This window comes from Physeter macrocephalus, chromosome 7 (genome assembly GCF_002837175.3).
Source record: "Physeter macrocephalus isolate SW-GA chromosome 7, ASM283717v5, whole genome shotgun sequence".
Taxonomy (NCBI): Eukaryota; Metazoa; Chordata; class Mammalia; order Artiodactyla; family Physeteridae; genus Physeter; species Physeter macrocephalus.
In genome coordinates, this window is record NC_041220.1 from 72,038,984 (window position 1) to 72,059,228 (window position 20,245).

Below are 20,245 nucleotides of genomic sequence, written 5' to 3' on the forward strand. Positions count from 1 at the left end.
TGCAAGGGCTAGCACATAGTTAGCTCTCAAGAAATATGAGCTATTCTTAACAGGAAAGATGATAAGGGGACTATCTGGAAAGTTCAAGAATTTCCCCCCAACTTTTTCTCATCTTTGCAATTATACAAAGAAAATTGAGTCAAACTATTCTTTGGTGTTAGGGAAACTTCAAGCTAAACATATACCAAATGTCTCCAGCCCCAGCTAGCAACAATCTATATGTTCTTGACCAGAATCACCTTGCCCATTTCAATCTATGACATGGCACTAAGGTGCCTTATAAAAGATATGTTGTACATAACATGTGAACACTTTTCCAGTGGTCCTGCCAAACTCAAGGACATGTGGGTTACATACTTCTACTGAAGTCTGTGAGTGAGTTCCTGCTTGGGAATCAGTTCAAGGACAAAACTCATAAGTACTTCATGAACAACACAGATATCTCAAAGATACAATTTTAAAGAAATGACTGATGGACTCCCTCATCACCCCAACCAAGAAAAAAAATCAGTGGAGTAGAATCCTGTCAGAGTTTCCAGTTTGTTTGTAAAGGAGATGGATGCAGAATGAAAGAAATCAATCAAAAATGGTTTTCTTTTTCTTTCTCACGTTTACTGATAGAATTTAAAATCAAGATAAGTTTCCTAGAGTATTTATGGTGTAGTCTCTTTGGGCAGTGTGGAAATGAAGAAAATGGATTTTTAGTGCTTTATTTTATTTATTTTACTTTTTAGTATAAACAGGAAAAATGAATAAATCTACAAAGGCCAATGGATCATAGAAGTACAAATGGACCAGAGATCAAGCAATAAGATCCTGCTTTGGGAAATCCCAAGTATTTCAGAAACACTATCAATAATGATCTAAAATCTCCTTTTGCCACCCCTCTGTAATTAAGAATTTCATGATGTAACTCAGGCCCATAGCATATAACAGACCAGTAAATTACCGCTGGATTTCATAAGTCTCAGCCAAGTATTTAGTCATTGTCACACTACAAGCTTAGGATCTTGCCCATAATTCTGGGTGAGATGTTTTTCTAATCAGGTATACACATAAGTGGGAAAGAAGAAAACTAGTTATTATAAATATACCAGCACATTATCCCTGAGCTGTAACACTTGAAAGTTTCTGTTGAATCAAAAAGCAAATTCTGTTCACATGCTACAGTCAACCTGGTGACTATTCCTAGTGCACTGCTATAGGCAGATGGGATCTGAATGACTGATTGTCTTAATATTTAGTTTAGCGGTGACAGGGGTGGTGTGGCACACACAGCACCCCCAGAGAAAAAAGTAAGACAAGGTTTATGGCATTATCAACCCAGAAGAAAGTAAAGGAAAACATTCTGTTCCAGAGACAAAGATGGTCAGGAAACCATAGGTCCTCAAAAACAGTCATGCAAGGGAATAGCTATCCACTCCCCAAGAAAGAAAAATAGAATACACACTTTCTTTTCTCTCTCCTCCATCAACAACAGAGAAGCCCTATTAACCGTGGACCATAAGACTTCTTAGCACTGCAGGCTGCAACGCACTCCTCTCCTGCCAGCTTCCTGACCTGAGGAAAGGGAGGAGGGTAGGGAAGAGGTGTCCTAGGAGTGAAGAGGCCTTTGGAGGCCAGCAGTGGAAAACAGATCCCTGTCTAAGAAAAGTAGGTCAAAAAACTATTGAACTCAACTGTTGACACACCTGAACATCACTGCCCCAGGGCTGCCACCCAAAGCCAAATCAAGACTTTCCCAAATCCAAGTCCTACGGCATACAGGAAAGTTAGAAAAGTTAACTCTGTAGCCTGCCCACCTTCCAACTTCTCTCCACGTAGAGTAGGGTTAGGAGGACAGATGCCTATATTAAAAATGCAAATTACTTTTCTCTCACCTTCCCTCCACCTTTTCAGGGAGCTCCATGTCCACCTATGCTCTTTCCTGTACCCACCTCTACCAAAGACCCATGTGACCTTGCTCATTTCATGCAGATGCGTTTCATCTCAGACTCACGCCCATTCTTCAGTACTGCCAAGACTAGAACAAAGTGCTCGGCTTTGGAGTGAAGGGACACGAATCCTGTTTTCACTACTTACTATCTCTTTAACCTTGGATGAATTACCCTCTCTGAGAGATAGTTCCTGCATCTAGAAATGAGAATAAATCCTATTCCCCAGGTTTGTTGTGGATTAAATGGGATAACGTATATAAAATGACTGGCACATGACAAGCTATGAACCTCCTGAATGGGATTAAATATGGGATTTAATATACATAATGTAAATAAATATAGAAGAGGACCTCCAGAAGCCTGAGCTCTGGGACCAGATTTAGTGTAAGAGGAGGAGGAATGGGGTAGAAGAAAGGATGATAGAGGATAAAGGAAATACTATGGCTGTTTTAAATCCAAGATCTTGTCTTTGGATGACAGTATGGTTGAGTCAGTATATAAAGAGAGGATTAAAGTGTACGAAACATCTAGAAAAACTGTTTACAAAGTTAAAGGGAATACTTTTTCTCTACTCCTGATGAAGGGAACTCATTCAGTGTAACACCCATGACCTCTCTGGGGGTAACCCATCTGATTGATAAATTTGAAGGAATGAACTGGACATGCTCAGTTCAGCTCTTCCTTTATACCTCTTGCTTCCTTTGTGTTCCTCCAGGGCAGCCCCAAGTCATGCCCTGACATCCTTCTCCTCCATCCCTGCCCCACCCACAGAGATTGGGCCATGGTTCAGCACAGCCCATGACCAGGTAGGAAAGTAGGATTAAATATATCCTCCAACTGAGCCTTTATGAGTAACTAAAGATGAGCTCTCATCTATTTTACTCTGTTGTCTTAATTCTTACTTTTCTTAGCACTCAGGCAGGACAAAGGGTTTTATTTAATGGGCTCCCTTCAAGGATCCCAACAAACGTTAATACTATTTATGGATATTGGAAAACTAACAAAGCAAAGAGAACACCCAAAACTGGTCTGGCTATGTCAAAATAATACTAATTAGAATAACTGGCAAAAAACTCCACTATGACTAACTGTCATATGTATAATAACTACTAAAAATACCATTCATGTGGGTCATCTGATTTTTCTTTGAAATGTAATGTGTTACATTTAATAAATGTGTTTCAATCTATTTAGTCTTCCTCTGTTCTTCTAGCACTCAAACATTACAAAACTGAGAAAAAATGGCAACCACTTGAGTGGATACAGTCTAAGCAACCTGATTAAACCCTAGTCCTTGTCCCCAGCTAGACCCTGCCCTGTGGGCTTTCCTGAACTGACCTGCAGGAAGTCGATTCATTGCTTAAAGTAAGTTTTGTTATGCACCAAGGGATCCACACCTTCCACCGTAGGGAGGTAGTTACTTAGAGAGAAAGCAGTTAAAATGTGAAGTTCATCATCAGTGGAAGCTCACAGGATGACCCAGAGGGCCTACTTCTTGGAGGGAAAACAGGATTTTAATTGACAGATTCGATCCTAGGTTCCTCTCTAGGACCTCCCAACAGAGGTCATGAACTGTGATGTAACTGCATGGTTTCAAACCACTTTCAATTCAGTTCACACCAGGGCCCCCTGGAATGCATTTCAGGTTCCACCTCTCTCTACATCCCACTCTCAATCTCCCCGTCCCACTCCCAGACACCCTATGTTTATGACTTTAGTATGAGAGGTTTAAACTGCGTTTGTCTCTCTTACTGACTGTCCATCTTTCATCCACAATACTTGAGTCCTTCCCTAAATCGCTCACTGTGAGATAAGTGAGTGGGTTCTTCATGCTCCTGTACAAGTAGCTTTCTTGACCCAATTATAGTCAGACTGAGACTGTACCAAGGTTTTACCCTTGAAACTAACCAAGGATCCCGAAGCCTGGGGGCTCTATTCTCCTATTGGTGGTAAGCTCCTTAAAGTTTGGGGCTGTGTTTTGTTCACTTCTGAATTCCCCAGGGCTTAGAAGAGCAGCTCTCCTGAGTAGTTGTCGGATAAATCCTTACAAATGATAATGAAGTACTTATACTCTAACAGGAAAACTCAAAAGCTTTAGGAAATGCTCCATAAATCAACAAGATGATGAGCAAGAAGGATGACTCAAGAGAACTGCTTATAATGGTTTGAGACTAGGACCCCAACTCAGCCAGATTTCATTACCTAGGAGAAGAATTTCTTCTTTTACACCCTCAGATGTGCTGAGCTGTCTCCATTTTTGCTGGGTTTGGCTGCTCAGAATCCTCCTCTCCCCCATGCAGCTTGAGTACTTTTTCTATCCTATATTTCATCTGGCAGCTTTTTAGGAAAAAGCTGAACACACACACACACACACACACAAACACACACACACAGTGGTTCTTGGTGACCTCTAATTGGTATAAACTGATCAATACATTGCTCTCCCTTGGCCACTGTGATTGCTTCAGGGATGTCACAAGAAGGTGAGATTCCACCCCAGCCAATAAGATATGGAGAACTCCTTCTTGGAGGCTTCTAAGAAACATAGTTCTTTGCTCTCTTGTGACTGCTACTGAAAGTTGTACTGTCTACCCCTGCAGGACACAAGCAAGGAAGCATAGAGCCGCCAGAAGCTGCTAGCAGCCATCTTGTGGCAAACCACACAAGGCATAATGAAAACAGAGAAGAGGAAGGAAGAGACAAAATGATAGACTCAATGAACCACTGGCTCCAGCCTGACCTGAAGCCTGACCTACCTCTGTGAGTTCTCAGTTACATGTCCTGATAAATGCCTCATTGTTTTAGCCAATTTGAGACCAGTTTTCTGTTACCTGCACATGGCTAAAGGCAAATTCAATTAATTGATCAAGGCAGCTCTTAGTAAATTGCTATGTCCTCAATAAGTTGAAAAGTTTAAACACATCAAGGTCAAGGGACCCACTAGGGGGACTTTCAATGCAGCAAAAAAAGTGAGAGAATGCAAAAGCCCCAGCACTTCCCAGCCTATGCCCTCACCTCTGGCCATTTCAGCCTCTTTGGATTCCTTCAGGCATTTATCTGCATTCATTACATGCTAATTATGTTCAAGCCAGTGCCTAGGGAATGAACAAAAACACTGTCTCTACTTTCTAGAAGCTCATAAATAACTGTAGAATGTGTGTAGGTAAAGACTTAGAAGTATTAAAAAACTAAAATGAAGTTTTAAAAAGTGGATTTCCCCCTAAATTCCCTTTAATTTTAAGCCATATTTTTTTACAATTTCAACTTGGATTAAAAATAACTTCACAATAAACTACAAACATTAACAGTAAGTGCCAGAGCAGTGGAAAAATCTAACAAAATAATATCTGTGAAACCTTTTGTGCAGCACAATATACCATGCACCCATGTACTGTTTCATAAACAATAACGGCCAAGAGTTATTGGACATCTACTGTATGCCATGTGCTAGTAATGCTGAACATTCTGTATACATTATCTCAATCTCTACCGCAAATTGTTATTCCCGTTTGATAGATGAGAATGCCAAGGCATAGAGAACGTAATTGATTTGCCCCAGACCACACAGTGAGAAAGCAGTGGGCTAGGACTTGAACTCAGGCAATCTGACTTCAAATCCTGGATCTCTCACTACTGTGTTATTCTGTTAAAAGATTTCATAACATACGGTAGGCAGAATAATGGTCCCCCAAAGTTCTACTCTCCTGACTATGACTATGTCAGGCTACACAGCAAGGGGGACTTAAGGTTGCTGATGGCATTAAGGTTGTTAGTCAGTTGACCTTGAGCTGTGAGGATTATCCTGGATTATCCGGTTGGACCCAACGTAATCACAGCAATGACAAAAGCAGAAGTCAGACTGATGATACAACGTGAGAAAGACTCAACCGGCCATTGCTGGCTTTGAAGAGGAAGGAAGGGGCCATGAGCCAAGAAGTGAGGGAAGCTTCTAGAAGCTGGAAAAGGTGAGAAAGCACATTCTCCCCTACAGCCTCCAGATAGGATCGCAAGCCTGTCAGCACCTTGATTTTAGCCCAGTAAGATCCATTTTTGGACTCTGACCTCCAGGACTGAAAAATAATAAATTTGTTTTGTTTAAAGCCACTAAGTTTTTGGCAATTAGTTACAGCAGCAACAGGAAACTAACATACAAAGTAGGTATACATTTTCACACCAGGTAGGTAAAAAGGTGAATAAGATAACAACGGTCCCCAAGATATTATTTTTTAAAAGTGATTCAAAATCCAACCCTATGGGAAAAGAAGCACTGGCCTTGGAGATACCAGAGTTTGGTTCATACTGACAGGTAACTAAATGACCTTGGGCAAGTTACCAAGCTCTCTGAGTGAGTTTCCTTCTCTGTAAATCAGGGATTACTCTTCTCAGAGGGCTGGAGTAAGGACTAAGAGAGTTTTTAGAAACAAGCTAACACAATGCTAGGCACTCACCTGCCCCTTTCTTCTTAGAAACCCCCAAAGGAACACTGAGAAAGAAACACAATCATCTTAGGAAAAAGCTGTATTTTATTAATATTAAGGATATCAAACAATTTAAACATCAGTGTAATTTGCTATATGGAAATGGTGTGAATTCTAAAAAAGAGATCAACATACCCCAAATTTTAAGGCAAGAAGTTTCTCATCCTAGGCGTCATCCTAGAGCTTTGGTCTCTCTCTTCTCTCTGTTTCTGTCTGTCTGTCTGTTTGTCTATCCGTCTCACTCTCTATCCAGGGATCAAGTTAAAGTAAGATAGGAGTCCAACAAAAAGAAAGATGTAAACACATTGATTTATGTCCATTTTGCTGTGCAAATAACTAGCACTGTTTTCGTTACATAGGCTGCTTCTCAAGAGGAATATATATTTTTAAAACAGCCTTCTCTGGGGCTTCGACTGAGATCTGCATATCAAGGTTTTACCCTTTCCCCCAGTGACCCATTTGTCTGAGGGAGGCATTCAATTAGACTGCCAGAGCAAATTGATTCAGTATTGACCAGGAAAGGCTTCTCACTTGAAAGACATATTACACCAAGGTGGAGGTGTCACTGCCACCAGTCAATACTCAAGTGCAAAGGCCCAGATGATTCAGGAATAGGAAATGAGGAAAGGTCCTCCCCAGGCATTTGGAGCAGAAAATCCTCCTCTTTCTCTTACAGAAGAGGTAGCGTGGGAGTGAGAAGCCCAATAAATTAGGTTTTCGTAAAGGTAGGAAACTGATTCCCAGTCTCTGCTAGCAGTAAATGGGAATAAGGAAAATGGAAATTCAGGAGTGAGGCAAAGGTTACTTTACCTCAAGATCCAAAACTGGGATTTGAGGTTTCAGTGATCTTATCTCTCAAAGTCATTGCTCTTTAGAGAAATACCCCTGCTCTTCTCAGATACCCTTGCCCCTCCTCCCTCTGCAGATGCAGCCATGAAGCCCAGGTCTGACAAATTTATCAAAACTCTCTCTTCACGACCTTCACACATTGCGTTTATCAACAAACGATAGACACTCAGTTGTTTTAGACAAGAAATTGGGTCCCTTTACATCCAGACCATCAAAAAGCACTGTATACCCAGTGAGACAGAAATAAATGCTAATCGATGATAAGCACGCTTTATTTAATATAAAACTGGTACTCAGATTAAAGGGCAGGAAGGACCCAAGTTTGTGGTGTCTGATGTTGGCTTTTAATCTTTATTATTTCTCAAATGATGGCTTTGATTTGTTGAAATGTTTTATAGCCTTGAATATCTGACAGAATAAATTAAACCCTTTCTAAGAGCTTTCCCTTGATTATCCCAAGTACCCACTATAGATAAGATTGTCCTTTACATCCCACTTGAAAAATCATAAAATTGGTTCCATTAAAATAATTAGGACCCCCACCTTCATTTTAAGATTTAGCCTCTACATATTTACAGCACTGCTATTTTATTTACATTTTCACATCCTTGGAACAGGGTGACCATTTTCATTGTGCGGCACACGTATTATTAAAGACTGGTAGTTTCCAAATGTCACTGGTGAAAGCCGAAATCCATTATCATTTACTCTCAGAAATGAAGCCCATCATGCTGTGCACTTGCAGAAAAGAATAAAGAGGTTTAAACCAGAATCTGCATAATCCCAGGTAGAGGCAGACGCAGCAGTACTGGGAGAAAAAAAAAGGCATCATCTCTGATATGCAGACTCAGGGGAAAAAATGGCATATATTACAAATCAGGCCATGTGAATGCACAGTACCCAAGAATATGCTTAAATAAGTACACACGTTGTGATGAATCTGTTCAAGGCACTGATGATCATTTTCTAAGCTATTTCGTAAAGTTCCTCAGACACACATATATGCACAATTCTGTAGTTAAAATACAGCTGCCATTCCTTCTATTTTCATTTGGAAGCCAATGGCAGATAAAATGAAAAACCCTGTCTTCAACCCTATCCAAAAAGATCCTCCTCAGAGAATACTTCTTTCATTTATTATTTCTTTCCAAATAAATGTCTAATATTATTCGTATGCCTGATTGAAAAAATATTTCTAGTATTAGGTTAAAGGGGAATAAGGAAATGGGTGAGTACATGCCCAAGGCGGAGAGGAAAATGTCCTATATACTCCAGAACCTTGCTCAAACTAAAAGGATAGAAGGGGACATGTTTCTCAAAGAATCCATTTCTTCTAACAATAACTCAATTTCAAATAATGATGTTAGCCACGAAAATAATAACTATGAAGATTATGTAAAAAACATGGAAAAGAGTTTATAAAATGTAAGAGAAAACATGAAATCGTGTCTATACTATTACTGCAACCTTGAGAATTTATTTATATAGGTATATTTATACCTATAGAGAAAAGGTCATAAAAATATACACAGATATGATGATAGTAATTATTTTTGTGTAGGAGAGTGGTGGCAGTTAAGGATGGATTTTTTTCCTTATTCTCTTTATCTGTCATTTCTAATATTTTTACAATGAAAATATATTGCTTTTTAATTTAAATTTTTTTAAATCTTTAATTTTAAAGATACAAGAGGCTAAAGACTCTAAACCCCATCTCCAACTTTTTTGTAGGGAAAATTATGTTCTCAAAGCACTGAATTCACAAGGCTAGGAGAAAATATTACCATTTGCGGCTTACTATATCTGCTACTTATTCATTATGAATTTCTTAAATTGGAGAAGGCCATACCTGCTGGGAGAACTTCGGAAGGATGAGTAAGGAAACCCAAGAAGGAAAGTATCAAGTACAACTGAAGCTAATGAGTTTCCTGGATGTTTACTCACAACATTGATGGTGTTCAGGATAACCTACCCCAAGATACGGCACCTTGGCATAAACTGAAAAAAATTTAAGAAATGTCACATGCAGGAAGGACTTTCTGAACTTCCCCTGAAGTAGGTCACAAAACCCTTATGGGAGAGGGGCCCTCCCTATGCAGGGAGGAAAGGAACATCCTTATTTCCAAGGTGGAAGGATGCTGAAAGGAATCTGAACAGGCCTTGCTCTTTTCCCGTGTACTACCCTCAGCTCATCCTCTGTTATCCTATCGCATTTTTCCACGACTCTCCACTCTTCATCAAACCTAGCGTGAAAACACTCTGGTTTAATCGCTTCTTCAAGTCTTTGTTTCCTTATTAAGGCTGTCGTGTCATGTAAAAGTTATATTAAATACATTTATATGCTTTTTTCTTGTTAATCTGTCTTGTTATAGAGGCCCCAGCAAGAACTTAGAAGAGTAGAAGGAAAAGATTTTTCCTCCCCTATAGCATCATGAAGAAAAACTATATTAGCATACCATGTTAAATCCAAATCACTTCAGAAAAATATTTAAGTAATGGGTAGAAAGGGCTCTTCCCTTCCCTCACCACAGCACCCCTCAGCCTCAGTCTACACTAGCTTAACGTTAGCTCCTTTCCTTCCAATAAAGTGTTCACACGCAGGGAGAGGCAGGAGGTAATACTGGAGGCTTTATTAACATGTGAAGAACTGTGAGTGAATGTGCTACTCACAAAACTGAAAAATTAGTAACCATGGATTTAGACTTGGCATCACAAGATGCTGCTCTTATGAAGTTCTATCAGTGTTCATTCCTTTGCACTATTCCCTTGATAACAAAGACGAGAATCTTTCTTCAACAGAGACTGTCAGCTGTGACAAAATCAGGGAAGATTTCTCACTTGGCGAGTGTCTTTTAGAAAATAATCATGGGGTGGCATAGAGGGAGTTATGGCTAAACATCACCCGGACTTGATCTTTTGCCGCAAGCAGGCTGGTGTTGCCATTGGAAGACTGTGTGAAAGATGTGATGGCAAGTGTGTGATCTGTGATTCCTCTGTGTGTCCCTGCACCCTGGTGCGCATGTGTGATTAATGTAACTATGGCTCTTACCAGGGACGCTGTGTGATCCATGGAGGCCCCGGAGTTTCAGATGCCTATTTTTGTAAGGAGTGCACCATCCAGGAGAAAGACAGAGATGGTTGCCCAAAGATTGTCAGTTTTGGGAGCTCTAAGACAGATCTCTTCTATGAACGCAAAAAATAGGGCTTAAAGAAGAGGTGATTGGTGGGCTGCCTCTTCCTCCCCCAATCAAGCTGCTGCAGCTGCCAAAAGAAATGCCTACAGAAAGGAAGTGGAGCACAGAGCATCACCTGAATTGCCTATTAGTACATTGGCACCTTTCCACCCTTTCTTCTCTTCTCACCCCGACATGGTAGGAATGGAAAAAAAAGATTCTTCGCAGAGCACTCTGGCAGACTGTATCACAGAAAAATTGATAGATTGGTTCATGGCGTTCCTTAAATTCAAGAAGCAAGACTGTGTTATCCACATCGAGAAGTTCTGTACACCAAAAGCTTCTAAAACAGGAATGATATATCATTTCAGTCTTCTGTTTGAGGAGCTGACTGTGAAGCTAGCTGCAGTGAGAAGCACGTTCTTGCAGCAACTCTGATGGCAGTTGTCCTTGATGAAACATCTGCAGGGTGGTAGTGGACTCTCAGAACAATAAATGTGGGCATTTCATCTTGTAACACCCACCAGGTGGTGCTGGTTCATGTTATTTTTCTTCTAAAAATTGGAAACCCTTTCTGTTGCTATTGTATTAATAAAGCAGGTGTTTATTTTCTGGTAGTCAGCCTATTTTCTGGTAGTCAGCCCCTTCCCAATTTAATTTTAACTCTAGGAATTTTAGTCACCCAGGAATTTGTGATTCAGAATAAAGGTATTGGGATTCATGCAAAAAAGAAAATAATCATGGTAAGAGAAAGCACTTGTGATGTTTAGGAAAAAAATGTAGAGTTCTTGTTTAAGTATCTACACATAAATTAACCAGTCACAAAGAATAAGTAACACTGAAAGGAACAATACTGATATGTAAGCAAGATGCCAAAAAGCAAGAAATCTAATAACCAGACTCTCAACTCTGTGTTTCTACAGCATCAATTGAATATTTAAAAACCTGAACATGTAATGGTAAAAAGAATAGACACTCTAAAAATGAGCTAAGCAAAGCCAGTTCATACTTTCCCATGGCTAATTTGCAGAATGGGAAAAGTGCTTTTGGAGGAAGGTAAAAACACATAGCTTGTTATTTATGTATTTACCAAAATTAAAATGAAGGACAATCAACATACTAAACTACATAATACTGATTTTTGCTCTACAGTTTCAGCAGAGACAGGAAGTCTCACCAAACATTCCATTAGCTCCCCAACGTAAGAAAAAAGCAGCCACATCACTGGGTCACTACTTGAAGGACAGTGTCTCAAACCACAGCAGCCTTTGCATGAGCCACTGTTGCGTATTAAACCAACTAGGATTTGGGGATTGGGTGTTCCCACAGCTTGACCTAGCCTACCCTGACTACAATAGTCAACTCTAACTTTTCTTTGCCTTTATCAACATTAACTTTTCTTCTGCCTTGCCATAAAATTGATAATTCAAAAAGAGTCGGGCTTCCCTGGTGGCACAGTGGTTAGGAATCTGCCTGCCAGTGCAGGAGACACGGTTTCGAGCCCTGGTCCAGGAAGATCCCTCATGCTGCGGAGCAACTAAGCCCATGCGCCACAACTACTGAGCCTGCGCTCTAGAGCCCGCGAGCCACAACTACTGAAGCCCGTGTACCTAGAGCCCGTGCTCTGCAACAAGAGAAGCCACCGCAATGAGAAGCCCATGCACTGCAACTAAGAGTAGCCCATGCTCACCGCAACTAAAGAAAGCCTGTGCACAGCAACAAAGACCCAATGCAGTCAAAAATTAATAAATTTTAAAAATAAATTAAAAAATACAAAAAACCAAAGAGTGAATAAGGCTAATTTATATACATATATATATATGAGAAGCAGCAAGGGCTATCCTAAATATTTAGAGTTTTAATACGCATTATATCAATTGACATTAATTGGTGTCCCATGGGGAAAAAAGGGGTTTCATAGTCAAGTAATCCTTAAATCCTAGAGATTTAAAATGTAAAGTCAAATATTAAAGGCTCTGAAAAGTCCTATACCAAAGAATAGGTGTAACTGCTCAATCCAGCATTTTTCAAGTAAACTAACAATAAAAAGAGCTTGGGAAATGCTAATTCTATTCCCCCCAGTCCCCCAAAAAACTAATTTGCATGCTAATAAAATCTGTATCCAGCTACTATTGAAATTTATTTGCATTCACTAAGCAAATATCACCTGGTAAATGAAGAGGGTGATAGTCAAGATACTTAACCTCAGTATATCCCAGACATCTGTCAGTCAGAATGGACTCCATGAAAACCCCCTACTGTGCCAGGCTGTAATTCTTTAATTGCTGGATTGTAGGAAGGTCCAGAATGCAGAAGGCAGAGAGAGGGGTAGGTACTCAGAACTGTGGCTATACACCAACTGGTATAATTGATATTTTACATCCAATACCAACTAAATATCAATTATGCCTAAAGGTAAGTGATAGATAACATATTTACTTTAAGATTATGATTTGAACATTTCTTCATCTTCACTTGCCTAAAAGGCCTAAGTCTTGCTTAATAATTTATTTTTGAAGACCTTTTATTTTTCAGTGGGTAGTCAACAAATTTAACAGGTATGGAAGTCCAGAAAATGTTTAATAGGCATCTATCATATGACAGGCACTGTGGTAGATGTTTTCATAAAATTAAACAAGAAAACATGTTTTTCTGTAACCCTGGGCATGTTAAGACATTTAATTGATACATACTTGCAGATTGAAATATTGACAGTGCAATAGTTTAACTGGATATTTGACAAATGTAGTTCAAAAAACGTTTTAAGTCTGTTTCATTGTATTGAAACTAAAGACACAGCATGAACATACCTAGTATACACTTCCTTGTATGGAAAACTATTTGGCTTGTTGAAAGAGTATCTGAATGTAAGTTTTATTTTACAGGTAAAAGATTCTCCTCACCGCTTGGAATCAACTTATTGAACTCTGTTTTCAATAAGAAGCATTTTTTTAAATTTGGAAATGTTCTGGAACATTATAACATGTTCAGAATGGAGTGAAGCAGGAGTTAATTCAACTAATCTTCTACATCTCCTTAACAGCCAAAAATTCATATCTATCTACCAACAAGATATTTTAAGCCCTGTTTTGGATCTAAACATCCAAGGAAATGAAACATTCATATGATGTTTCAGGACCCTATTTTAAACAGGGTCCTTTGGATGGTTGAGCTGATCAATAATGACCTAAAATATTTCTTAAAAATCTCAGCCACTATCAAATTGAATTTATGTAAACAAAGAACATGATAAGATTGATCCAAGAATCATTCTTGGCTTTGAGAAAATGCTGCCATCAGTGTTTTCTTCTATATCCTTTAAAACGAAGGCAAGGATTTGAGGCATTATTCCAGAGAAAAATGAGTCCTGGATTTTACCAAATAGGAACTCACTATATTCCTCCATGTTTACTCTTGATTCTTCTTTACTTTACTCCTTAAATTATACTCAAATGCCCTTGACAAACAAGGGAAATATCCAATCTTAATGGCTGAATAGTTCCATCATCATTTATTAATTCTAAGTTTGTTGGGCGCTTTACTCCACTTGGGTTGGCCTTAAGTATCCCAGTTTGTGACTCCTTGGTCCAAAATACAAGGCCAGACTCTGCCATCATAAAAGATGATGAAAAAGTTCCTAAACAGTTCTTGTGGGATAAGCTGCTCAGATCTGTCGTTTTGCCAGTGTTTGTAATCTTTTCTGTTTAAATTACAACTCAGAGTTCAGGAAGTGGTTTCAGATTAAACAGAATGAGATTTAAAATTCTAACTCGGGGGCATACCCCTGACATAATTAGCAGTTAAAATCAATATGGACCCCTATTGTTAGGTGATTACTGAGATAATCCTCAGCTCTAATGCAATATGCTGGGTGAGGCAGTGTAAATTTATGTAATTTATACTCTGTTGTGAATTATTTGCCTTCAATTGGATTTATTTAATATGGTACTTCTTTATATCCTTTACAAAGTGTCAAGGAAATACAGTGTGTCTATTTATATAATAAATCAATCATTCTATCACCATTTATTAATTCTGTGTTTGTTGGGAGGAACTGGGATGTTAAGGTAAATTGAATTTCTTATTGACTGAGAGAAAACCAAAAGATAATTAGCTAATATCTTGAAACCTTTCTAAAACGTACATTTACTTCCAGTTAAACATGATGCATTGAACACTTTCTGATACTCCATTTTTAGGAAAGACAAATAAAAGCTAGGAGAAGACAGAAACAAAATATTGGAGGATGGAGAGCAGATTGACAAGTGATCCTGACTTAGCAGACCTGAGAAAATTTAATCCTAAAGCAGCACCGAAAGAAACCAAAAGCCAACCAATTATTTCCTCAGAATGATTAGAAGACTCAGAAGACTAGTAATATACCTCCAAAAGAGTAGGAAATTGAGCAGGGTTAAAAACAGGAAGATTGATTGGGAGTCTGCACAAGCCTGCTCTAGATATCCTCCCCAAACTACAGAGGACTCTAGATTCACTCTCTGGAGATGGAGAATGGAAGGGATTATGGGCTAGAGGACACCAGGGACACAGAGAATAAGGGATATCACACTAAAGATAGGATGATCATATAAAAGCCACATACTGAAAGGTAAGATTCCCAGTTTCTTACCCACCCTTGCATCCAGGACTCACATAGCTAAGCTTTTATTTCTTTCCCAACAGGCAGGATTTTGGGAAATTTCTCTCTGGAAAAACTTGCTAGCTCCAGAGAATGGAGCCACAGGCATTGATGGGGGATTGCAGGAAGAGGCAGAGGCAATTGAAATGGCCTAGCCTAATCATCCTACACTAAAGGCTTTCAGTTGACAAATCACACACAGAACTTCCAATAAGAACTTTAGTGCCCGCTTCTTAAATATGAAAAACAGAAAAAAAAATTTTTTTCAAATAAACCTGTTTGTATTTTTTTAAATGCAGAGAAAAGAAAAAAAAAATTTTTTTAAAGCCCGTCACTAATGTTCTCTGATTGATAAGAGAAGATACTGAACTGAAAGAAATAAGAGAAAGAGTCTATATGAAAGAAGCATTGTCAAAGAGAAAAAATTGCACTGGATAGTTAAACAGGCGAGGGAGACTTTATTCGGGATTATTGCAACAAGGATCAAGACTATTTGCAGCAGGGAAGAGAGATTGAACTCAACTCCAAATACAATAGGGACAGCTGGGGATTTAGAGCCCATAGGCAGGATGAGGGAGTCGGCAGATGGGAAATCACTAAGAAGAAATTTGTTAGGTATCAAAGGTTGGGGGGATGAGGAATTTGATTGGATACCAAGGGCCGGGGGGGTGGGGGAAGGGGAAGGGGGGAGTCTCACTAAACTAGCTTAGCAGGATTCTTGCTAAAACTGGGCTGGCAGGCCATGGAGAGGCATAGTCAAGAAGGGGGCTCAGTGAAGCCTTGTCATCATCCAGAAATTAAAAATTAGTTCTTGGGAATTAAAAATATGATAGCAAATGCAAAGATTTTAATATGAGAATTGGGAGGTAATAAGAAAAACAAAAAATACTATACAAAATGGAAAAGATAAGCAAAATAATCAGATAGGTACTCCTGCTCCTCGCCTAGCCTCCATAAGCAGCACAGCGATGGGCTGACAGGTTCCCAGGGACACAAAGGAACAGGGCCTTTATGGAGGTATCATCCCTCAGAGGGCTGGCCTGCCACTCACTGAAGGTCATCTACATTCTGGGCAGTCAAGATGTGGCTTAGAATGGGTCCAAGAGCGTGTCACACATTCCCAGTTCTCTCTCTCTGTGTATAATGAGCTCCTGCACCAACCCCATAATTACAATATCAAAAAGTCCCAACGGCACCCACCAAGGCTCCTAAGGAATGAATTAAATTTTCAAACATTCAGACATGACAATTACAGCCTTTGCGTGCTTCAAGGTTTGCAGGGTAAATGACCCCAGTTAAAGTATTGATTTATTTTTTGAAATCTCCCTCCCCTCATTTCTTTTAACCTTCTGTATCAGCTTTCTATTGTGGCTGTAACAAATTACCAGCAACTTAGTGGCTTAAAATAATATAAATTTATTATCTTACATATCTGTAGGTTAGAAGTCCAACACGGTCTCACTGGGCTAAATCAAGGTGTCAGCAGGGCTATGTTCCTTCCCAGAAGCTTTAGGAGAGAGCACATTTCCTTGTCTTTTCCAGCTTCTAGAGGGAGTTCATCCCTCGGCTCATGGCCCCTTTCCATCTACAAAGCCAACAGATCTAGTCCTTCTCAGATCACAGTGTGCCAAGTTTTACTTCCCTCTTCCACTGTTAAGGACCCTTGTGATTATAGTGAAGCCACCTAGATATTCCAGGATAATCTCAACATCTCAAGGTCATCTGATTAGCAACTTTAATTTCATCTACAACCACAATTCCTCTTTGCCATGTAACCTAACACATTCACAGTTTCCAGAGATTAGGACATAGACACTTTTGGTGGGCCATATTATGCCTGCCACATCCTTATTAAAATTAATTCCAAAAATCTCCCTTTTAAGAAATGTTGTTCTGGAAACATGTAGCAGTAATAGTTATTTCAAACATTGCTTATTAAACTGAAGTATTAGCAAGTGGTATTAGATCTATGTATTAGGCCAACAATTAACTCAAACTGCTACTGGTAAGCCATGTCTATACAAGGAAAGTATAAGAAATAACCATGCATAGGAGCTATGTGCAGCAGTCAAAAATATTAATTAATCCACCTAAAAGAATTCAGCCCAATTTAGAGAAAATAAAAGAAAACATAAATGCTACATGGATAGTATGAACACAGTATTGTTCAATTACTGACTCTCAAAGCACTTTACCAATTTGAACTCAGTGAGCCTTCTAGGCTGGCAAAATAGTTCAATCCCTGCAGGTTGGGCCTTGCTCAAAATTTGATTCCTACTTACTGAATTGATGTTAGAGTTCTATTAAATCTGACTCTTTAGAGTATTAGAATCATCTGAGATGCTTGTTAAAAATGCAGAATCCCAGGGACTTCCCTGGTGGTCCAGTGGGTAAGACTTGGCACTCCCAATGCAGGGGCCCCGGGTTCGATCCCTGGTCGGGGAACTAGATCCCACATGCATGCCACAACTAAAAGTCCACATGCCGCAACGAAGATCCTGCAAGCCGCAACTAAGACCCGGTGCGGACAAAACACATAAATAAATAAATCTTTAAAAATAATGCAGAATCCCAAATGCCACGACCATAGATTGTGATTCAGTAGGTCTAATGGGGGCCTAAGGAATCTATATTTTTAATGCATATAACAGGATGTTAAAAATGGCAGCATCTCTATGTCAGTTTCAACTAAAGTGTCATATCAAATAGGATCCCAGCAGGAAGCAGACAGCACACTGAAGCTCGGTAACATGAAGAAAGTTCAATAAAGGGAGTATTCACAAAAGATGTGGGCAGATTATAGGGAAACCACAAAGGATGATGCAGTGCCCCTGGTCTAGTAACACCATAGTAACTGCCAACATCCCTAGACCCAAAAACACAAGGGAAGAGAGTTGTTACCAAAATCAGAGGAGAGGAGAGGGCTGCTTGACAAAAAAGCCTTGGTTGAGGGATGCTGGCAGCCCAAGAGAACCAGTAGGAAGGGAGCCTGGGAATTACAAACCCAACCTCACTCTCCTCCCTTCTTCCTGGCTTCTCCCCAGACTCCCTGTTGACCAAACTCCACATAAAGCCAGAAGGCAAGGGAGTCCACTGGTGAAGTCCAAATAGGTCATTGTCTTGGGCCACACAAGAGGGTAGATAGGGATGGAGAGCAGGTCTGGAGGGATAAAATGAAGGTATTCTGCATAAGCACCAATACCATAGATACTAAGCGAGTGAAAAACACACCTACTCACCCACCCTTTCTATGCACAGAATTTACAAAAGAAAAATTTCAAACCAGTTCCATGACACTGAATGCCTCATCTGTATAAGGAAGTAAAATAGAGTCAGAGTATGAAAAGAGAGAGGGGGCTCTCATGAGATCACTCCCAGAACTTGCAATGTATTCCTGGTCATTGAAAGACAGATGGCTCCACTTACCTCTGAAAAAGTCAAAGAGCCCTGAAGCCACAGAATCTAGTCGGCTGGGGCCTACGATCTGTCTGTACTCTCAGAATTTATAGGCACAAGAGATGCATGTGTGCTTCCTTTAGAACAGGTGGGCCACACGGGAGAGAGAGCAGGCCTTTCACCGTTTTAGGTCCTGCCCAAGAAGACCTCCTAAAGCAAGATTCAATGTAAAGTGGACCTCTGAATACGACCACGATAGTGGGAGAAAAAACTTAGGCTGCACTCAGATTACGTCATGCTTAGTCAGTGAATTGGTCCTACAATATAGTGTCTCTGATTCACATTGTCTGGAAAAAGTTTTCATAAAACACTCCTCTGGACTATTTTAATCTGCCTGGGTATTATAAAATGGACAGGAAAAAAGATGATTCACCATGGTGTTCTTTTTCTTGGCATTAAGATTTGAATGGAGTGGTTAAAAACATAAGTTCTAGATGCAGATTGATTGTAATAAAACCACATCTCTGCCATTTAGTACCTGGGTGATCTTGGGCAGGTTACCTAGCTTCTTTAAGCACCAACATCACCACCTGCATGTAAAATGACTATAATAATAAACATACCTCCAAGTATGGGAAGGATAAGACAAGATAATCCAGGTTCCTAAACAGAATGCCTGGTACATAGTAATACATAGCAGCTATTTTTATCATCCGAAAAGCATATAGTTATTACTATATGTTATACTTAAATGTTGGCATGCAAAATAACTATAATATACTAGAATAACCAAATTCTAGTATAAAACCCAATTCATCTAAACTCATCCAACTTTTGTTTTAACATTTGTTTTACCCTCAAACACTCAAAACAATAAATACAGACTTTTGATACATGAGGCTTACTTACTGGTTTTGCTACAAGGAAAGGTAATAGGTTACTTGGTTAGTAATCATATATTAAGAGCTCAGTTTGGACTAAAAACTATATTAAATAAAGTGAGAAGCATTATTATTCAAATCAAAAATATATGTGCTGAAGGGATGTTGCCCCAATGGTACTTCAGAGGGAATAAATAGCATTTAATAGAAGACTTCCTGTACGAACTGAGTTTTGAACTAGGTAAGAATGGAGAGATTAACTCTTATTAACAAAGCTGATGTTAGGAGGATTTTCAGGCAGCGGACAATAGCTTGGCAAGGGTGGTGAACTGGGAATTAAACAGTCATGAACTGGGTACCGCACACAGCAAGACTCAAGAGAGGAGCACATGGGCTGTACTGGGAGCAAAGCAGTGAAATAAGATAAAGAGAAAACCTCTCCTTGCTATAAATCATTCAAGTACCTCGAAGTTCACTGGTGCACAAAAATGTGTGTGGTCAGTAGTAATTTCTATGGCTTCCAAAATGAGAGCTTTCTGAATCCCTCTGAAAATTAAGTGAAAATTGTCATTGTAAGGGAGAGTATATAGGTCATTAATGATTACTACTGACAAAAGTTCAGCTATTTCTGTGGCAGAACATAGAACACAAGGAAGACGTTTGGGAATTAATTATATCTTCTGGACTTTTAAGAATTTCTCAGATTCCTATTTTCTTCTCCTGTGAATCAGGTAAAATTGCTAATACACTTGCCTTCCATGGTGAGGTCTAACAATACACTCATAATAATGATGCTACAGAAAATGCCCTTAGAGTGTGATAGATTTCAGGAGATAATTAATTCTGCTCCCTTCCTTTCTCACTCACCCCACACCACTACCAGCACTACTTCTAA

The 20,245-nt window shown here is 39.4% G+C and overlaps 1 pseudogene; it reads left to right on the forward strand.

Moving 5' to 3' along the window:
• Window positions 1-10,140: 10,140 nt before the first annotated feature.
• On the forward strand, window positions 10,141-10,608 carry LOC102988302 (PHD finger-like domain-containing protein 5A; annotated as a pseudogene).
• The last annotated feature ends 9,637 nt before the right edge of the window (window positions 10,609-20,245 follow it).